This window comes from Echinops telfairi, unplaced genomic scaffold (assembly GCF_000313985.2).
Source record: "Echinops telfairi isolate 266 unplaced genomic scaffold, ASM31398v2 ScPeMD7_7427;HRSCAF=8465, whole genome shotgun sequence".
In the NCBI taxonomy this organism is placed as follows: domain Eukaryota; kingdom Metazoa; phylum Chordata; class Mammalia; order Afrosoricida; family Tenrecidae; genus Echinops; species Echinops telfairi.
Genome location: NW_022111327.1, coordinates 9,430,427 through 9,438,123, shown reverse-complemented (window position 1 = coordinate 9,438,123; position 7,697 = coordinate 9,430,427). Strand labels below are relative to the sequence as shown.

At 44.3% G+C, this 7,697-nt stretch overlaps 1 pseudogene; it reads left to right on the top strand.

The window, feature by feature from the left end:
* Positions 1–1,742: 1,742 nt before the first annotated feature.
* LOC101658270 lies at positions 1,743–2,439 on the top strand (annotated as a pseudogene).
* The last annotated feature ends 5,258 nt before the right edge of the window (positions 2,440–7,697 follow it).

The window sequence follows — 7,697 nt, the reverse complement described above, 5'->3', positions numbered from 1 at the left end:
TCTCTCCTCCTCCCCCGCCATCTGCTCCTGTGTGCTCTGATCAGATATGTGTTTATGAATTTGTTTCTCTAGTCTACCTGAACTAACACGTCATCCAATCCCAGGAGTTTAAAATCCTGGTAAAAAAGACTGTGGGATATTCACTGGTCTATTAACTATGGTGGTTCAAACACACCAGCTGCTCTTCAGGAGAAAGAGTAGGCTGGCTGTTCCCACGAAGACTTACAGTCTTGAAAACTTGATATAGGGGCGCTATGAGGGTTGGAATGGATTCAATGAGTGGTATTTTTTTTATATACTGACAACTCCCCAATTATCATCACCACTCTTGACTTTTTTCCCTGAGTTCTAGAACCATATAACCAACTGTTTTAATACCCCCACTTAGATGTTTCGTGAATATCTTAAATTATCCAGATCCAAAAGTGAACTCACATTCTGCCCCTCAAATAAGCTTCATCTTCAATCTCCACAATTCACAATTCAGCAAAAGGGTATCACTGTCCAACTACTTGTTGAAGACAGACACTTGGAAGTTGTGCTTGATATATTTCACACCATCACTTACTACAGTCAAGCCAACATTAAGTGCTGTTGTCTATATTTCTTAACTATAGCACAACTCTGTACTCTTCCCTATATCTCTACTGTAACTATCTTATTCTGGACCACTGTTACTTCTTATATTATTCCAATATTTTATTTCCTGCCTTTATCCTTATTTCATAGTGAAGAGCAGTCCTTTTGACACATATGTCTGATCTTCTTCAGTGGCTTCTGTTTTAGGATAAAACTCATAAGGCCCCAGTATGGTCAACAAAGGCTTTTATTACTTTACATAATTGCATATTTAGTCCCGGATTATTCTTGCCAGTCTTCCCTCATGAGTGTTATATTGATTTTCTTCCTCTTCCAAGAACATAGCTTACTTTTCCCCAGGTGACCTCACAGGTACTATCCCCTCTGTCTGGAATATTATCCCTGACTTCTCTTCAAGTAACTAAAATTCCATTTTTAATGGCTCATTGTAATATCACTATGCCTTCCTGTTCCCCTCATCTAGGTCTTGCTATCAGATACTTCCTCTGCCATACCAATCATCATACATTATTGAAATGAGTGATTTCTGATCTACTTTTGAAATAAACTGTAAGGTACATAAAAGTAGAAACCAATCACAGTTACATTCCCAGTATCTAGTATGTTCCCTAGCACACATAATTTACTCAATAAATGTCTAAGGAAGAAAAGAAGGATGGAAGCAAGGCAAGAAGGAGGGTCAACTTCCTGAAGGATGAGCAAAGAGGCCACAAGAGGGATATTCTGGGATGAGCATGAACAAGTGTTAATGGATCAATGATAGTCATGAAGAGAGGAGAGGTACTCAGCATATACGTTGGAACCTGATTAGAGAAGGTAGAGAGCTTCGTGCCTTGAAGCCAACCAGCTAGGCTGTGAGAAATTATGAGCTAGTAAGAAGGTCACTAGCACTATTAAAATGGACAAATTGAGAATGCTTTTCAAGCTGTCCAGGTCCCAAGATCCAAAGCAAAGATGACCTTTAGAAGACCCCAGTAATCTCCAAATGTAGAGGAATGAAGATTGTAGTAGTAGAAGTGGAAATGTGGAGAGAATCATATTCAACTATCAAAGAGAACAATTAGGGTAGTGGCGGCAATGCATCTCGATGGTTGCTGGCCTGTGTGGCCCGTGCCCACAACCTAGTGGGTCGCTGATCAAGCATGCCCTGCACCAGAGCCACCTCTGTCACCTCTACGCAGCATTTCCAGATCTCAGAGCATGAGATATTCCGTGGCCTCCATGAGGACCTACAGTGGGGTGCCCAAGAGACTGCTGGAGACAACGGGCACTGAGGAGAAGAAGTTTATCTGAGACTTTCATGAAAAACAACAGGAAGCAAATGAAATGCTGGCCTTGATAGAGGAGGAACTGCATTATGCTCCCATCTTCCCGTAACCCCATGATTTCCAAACTGCGAACCTACAGGAACAACCTCCACAAACTCCATCAGGCGGCCCCTGCTTGGGGTTGAGGAGACATGAAGTACAGCTCATACGCTGTGCAGAATGAGCAGCTGACTCAGCTAAAATCTCAGAGGGTGTTGCTAATGCAAGGCACTGGACAGGCTGAACCAGGCCAGCCATGGTATTGAGTATGCTCATCTGATCACCAGAGACGGACCAGATCCGCTCAGAAATGATGCATGGAGGAGCAATGAGAGCAACAAGACCACTGGGGTGTACCAAGACTAGACTGGTAAACACAAGTGAGAACTTGAGCCCAAATCAAAAGATTTACAGGTCAATGTCATCTTACTGGAACCTGCTGTCCTGTGAGGCCTGGTTTCTTACAAATTCTTCCAAGGTCATTAAACTTCTGAGAGAGAAGCATTTGCGGAGCAGAACTTTGACCCTGTGAAGGATGAGTAGGGACATCGAATAAGGAGCTGCTGCTGGGGGCTGACAGTTCAAGGACACACTGTCCAGCTGAGCCACACCAATGTGAACGATAAGCAACAGACTGGAGATATACCAAGGCAATAAATGCTGTTTATGATCCCATGGGGGGGGGTGAGAAAGAGAGAGAAAAAAGTTATCCATAGACTTTAGTGATTTTATAGATTTGGGAGACTGAAAGAGAGGAATGATCTTGATTCTGGAGGACTGGGGTAATAAAAGTCCTAATTATTTTTCACTGATTTGAAGAAAGTTTTTTTTCTTAGGAGAGACAGTTTCAGAACTTCTGTGTTTACAGTGATCGTGAAACATTGGTGCAGGACTGGGTGGCGTTTCCTTCTGTTGTACATGGGGTCGCTATGAGTCAGAATCTAACACTAACAGCAAGGTGGACAAAAATAGACTTCCACCTTTCCTGTAATGCAAGCCAGCAGCCCCTAAGCAGAAGAGAACAATGGAACTCAACAATTATGGAGCTACTGCTTTATATGAGGCTCTGTGCTAGACTTATACATTCTCTGATTAAATCTCCCTAACAACTCTTTGAGACATTATTCCTATTTTAGAGATGAGAAGACCAAGCTTCATGTAACCTAATTTTCACAACTGTAAGATGGAGCTAGAATTTAAACCCAGGTCTGTCTGGCTTCAAAGCCTGGACCCCATATCACAATCCACCATTCAAAAACCCTCCTTAGTGAACCCCTTAGCAAACTCCTCACTACCCTGTCCATAAGGACTTGTATTTTTTGTAAAGAATTAAAAACCAACCACCAGCTACTCTCTCACACCAATGAACCCTCCAAAGGGAAAATCTGAAAGGAAAGCTTTATTTTTGCACAGAACCTTCCTGGACCCACCCCCACCCCCAAGCAGCATGCGCACGCACACAACACACACACACAGTGATAACCTATTCCAGAGAATAATCTTCCCCTGGCTTACTCTCAGTCTCTAGGTTTTATACAGGCTGATCAGAAAATTGGGATGATTTCTGAGGCGCTAAGAAATCCTGATCCAAACATATATCTGTCCCCTCAGGATTTGCCTTTCTTGCTATAGGGACAGAACTAAAGCTGCTCCCGAGAAAAGGAATGCCTGGGTACAAGTCATTAGCACCGATCACCTGATCCCAGAATGGCAGCTTTTTATAAGCAGCTGGGATGAAGACTAAAGCTGCCCTTCTTGATGTAGAGTCTTGTCTCTGTCACTCAATATCCATGTAACCACTGGCCAGGCCTTTCTCACTGGCCCAATGTTCTCTAAATGGCTCTCATCCTGCAATTTCAATTTACAAATACGCCTAGGCTTGGCTCCAGTTACATTCCTATTAATGGTAAGTACAACAAAGTATTTAGCTAATCCAAGAAGTGTGGGTCTGTTTATACTTCCTTTATTAAGATGAATCAATTAATAGTTTAAGGTCTTTTACCTTGATTACAGTGATCAGTGTTGTGACATAAAAAACCATTGAAAAGTGAAACATCTTTCCAATAACATACAGTCACTCATGGACCCAATTGAGGGAAACTTTTTATATAAAAATTAAATTAACCATGACAATAGAGTCATAATTTATGCATGTGCAAAGTTTCAATGTGCTAATTATTAAGCCCTGCTTTGGACATTAGTCCTATGTTGGTCTATAGAAGGGACATGTTGATACACACACACACACACACACACTCACATACATATACATATACATATGCATGGCATTTGGCTAGGAATTATCCAAAGCAAGTGACAGATACAGGCCTAGCTCACCGGAAACATATTCATATTCTCTATAGCAGGAGCTTCCTCTTTGAGCAGGTATTCCATGCTTCCTTCTGCATTTTCCTTTGCTGAATTCCTGATCAAGGTCCTACCACTCAAATTAGTGTTGTTTGATTTCCTGGGCCAGAGACAGTGCTGAATGTTAAAACCCACAATCAGACAGAGGCATTTTCCAACACTCCGAGAATTTTAAGAATCACCTATTCTTGTATCGCATCCCATTTCCGTTTCTTTTGCCATTGTTGAATATGCCTCTCACTTACTGGTAAATAGAAACTGTTTCCATTACAAACCACAATCTGCCTTCCACTTATGCAATGATACTATGTATGGCCATTTCAAAATTGGATACATTGTTATGGTACCAGTGCCTTATCTAGAGAAGTCACAAATATTCTAAATAGGGGTATGAGGTGTAGCAAGAGAAAGAACAACTGCCCTAAGGCAGTACCTTGCTATATCTCCGGTTGGGGGACAAAAGGGAAATGAAAGAGGGGGAACACCAGGTTTGATTCAATCCAGAAAATGCTTATCCATGAAAAAGTAGTAACCTCCCTGCCTAGAAGGAATAAAAATCAATTGCTTTTTCATATATAGAAGGATCTGATTATGTCTAATCAACACCCATTAGGATTCCTTACTTGCAGTGTGTGCTTGACAAGAAGTGGAGAGGGGCAATGATAGGGCTGAATCCAACCATTTGTCACAACTCGCAAGACCTCGTGCTGTTTCTTCATAAAACATTCCATATTTTCTAAGATTCTGTTCAATACAAGGTCTGGACTTGCCATGTAGGTAGAATTACAAGAAAATATGGTCTTCAAAGTGTGCTACAACTTAAGTGGTTGTGAATCAGGAGGTGATTTTGCCCCCCACGGGGCATTTCACCATACCAGGAGACAGTTTGAGCATCACAACTTGGTGAGGTAAGGTGAGGGTCAGGGAGTACTACTGGCACCTAGTGGCCAGAGACCAAGGATGTTGCTAACCCTCCTACAATGCATAGGGCAGTCCCCACAGAAAGCAATTAGCCAGCACTAAAGTCAGTAGTGCCCAGTTAGAGAAATTCTTCTTAAAAGGCAAAGGGAAATGCCTTCATTCATCGGGTTGCTGTCAGCCAATGGCATTACACAAAAGTCCATTCTACATATAACACTGACCATTATGGCCATGGCTGTTAGAAAAGAGAGTGTGACTGAATTTCTAAGTCTCGATTCTATTTTGACAATTCTATCAGTAATTATGCTTGACTAGAGCAGTCCAAGTGCATAAACCTATCCTAGAAATCAGGACTTGAATTATTTAGATTGTTGCTTCCAGTGTTCACCTTGAACCACTTTTGTAGATTCAGCCTCAGGTTGTAAACTGCCCTGGGAACATTCCAATAAACATATCCTCTCAGCCACTAAGTGGTAAACCTGAATATCCCCCCATCTATGGAGAAGATGAGCTACCCAGACCTCAAATGGATCCCTGCCTAACTCAGCTTCTTAATTGCACTAGAAGATCCTCTAGCAGATTTATCCTGCAATTTGTATGGCAATTTGATTGGAGCTTTGACTTGTCTCCATTTGTACACCCTTGATTAGCAAGGTTGGGTTGAGACCTGTGGGTGTTATCAATAAACAGCCCACTAGGAAAATGCCATAGGAGGCCTGGTGGTGCAGTGCATTTGGGTGTTAACCATGATTTCAGCAGTTCGAACCCATCAGCCACTCTATAGGTGAAAGATAAGGTTCTCTGCTCCCATAGAGCTTTACAGCCTGGAAAGCCCACAGGCTAGTTCTACTCTGACCTAGATAAGGTTGCAAATGACTCAATGGCGAGTGAGTTTGCCTTTTTGGAGGAAAGCATGCATGTGTGCACACACACAAACACACACACACTCACACAGCAGCAGCAACACACATAACCCTCACATGCTAAATCCAACGTCACTGTGTGCAAGGCCTTTGAAGGACATTGTCCACAAGAATAGGAATTTTCTTCTCACTGGTTGCATCCTGGGCTGAGTGGAAGGCTCAGCAGGGCTTGGGATTGGACAAAAACAGGGGGCTTCCTCCACCTATTCATGCCTCACACCAGAGGAACCACTTTAATCAGAAGACTGATCTCTTGATCTAGAAGGCTTCTTTGGAGAAATTGCTAGGCCATGGTGAAACAGCCTTAGAGTGGAAGTCAGAGGGGCAGGTGCCAGAATCAGTCAATGTTTTGCCATCTGCCCTTTTGGCCAATTTCAAAACAAATCTTTAAAGTATGTTAACTGTGTGGCAGGGGCGGTTTCTCCCTTCTTGCTCCTTCTCCCACAAACTCATCATCACTCAAGACAATACTTTTTCCTCCAAAACATTGCTCCCATAGAAAACGTCTAATATTTTCCAGAATATCGGGTCACCTGGGACTAAGAAGGTACAGAACTCAGGAAAACAGGTAAACGTGTTGGGTTTTTGCGTGCCCCTCCCTCACCCCAGGGTAGAAGTGCTGTAAGCCTGCTGCTAAATAGAACAAATGTTAACGACTCTCGCAAGGTGATGCAGACACCTGGCTATCTTAACTGCTAAGACTCCGGCCATGGGTGGAGTTCTACTCAGGTGCCTGAAGTAGGCTGAGGCGGTCAAGGAGCCCACCAGAAGTACAGTGGAACTTTCTTTGAGCAGGGGTAGCTCAATGATTTCAGATACCCATCAGGCTTCCAGAAAGGCAGAGCCAGAGCCTCCTTCCCCAGAGAGCGTTAGTGAGGGAGGCGAAGGACAAAGCCAGAACTGACTGCTGCCGCGGAACTTAACTGCCTGCAGGTGGAAGTCACAGGTTTCTGGTGGAGTGAAGCTGCCAACTCTAGGGGAGTTCAAGAGGAGCGAGGTTTTTAGTCACTGGAGAAAGAGGTGAGAGATGGGGCTTGGGTGGGGGGACTCACCTAAAGGGCAGGCACAAATATCAGAGAGCCACCTAGGTGTCCGCGGACCGACGCGCCCCGCCCCCCACACACACGCAGACACAAACACAGGGGCACTACTAACACCATTAACCAGTTCACCTCTTCAGCCTAGGGCACCAACTAGCTCCAACCCAAGCCCAATCTTGGCTGGGTTTGGGGAGGCTGACCCTATACAGGTAAGGGGCATGGGTGGGAGAGAGGGGGTGAGCTCCAGGGCTGCCAGATCAAAAGCTTTTTCCCAGGTGACCCCTGTTCAGTTCCTAGTGACTCTGAACCCTGCTGTTCCCTTGCCTGCCTAAGCTCTGGCGCAGGGCTCAACTCCCCTTCCCTGGAAGACTCCAACTCAGACCCCAGAGCAGCCTCACCACCAACCGCCCAGAACCAGGACGCCAGGGAGCGAGTGGAGGTCGCTGCCCAAAGCAGGGGGTACAAGGGACCCCTAAACCCCTACCAGCCAAGCGCTCAGGGCACTTTGGCCGCGTCTGCCCGCACCCACTTTTAGCCCA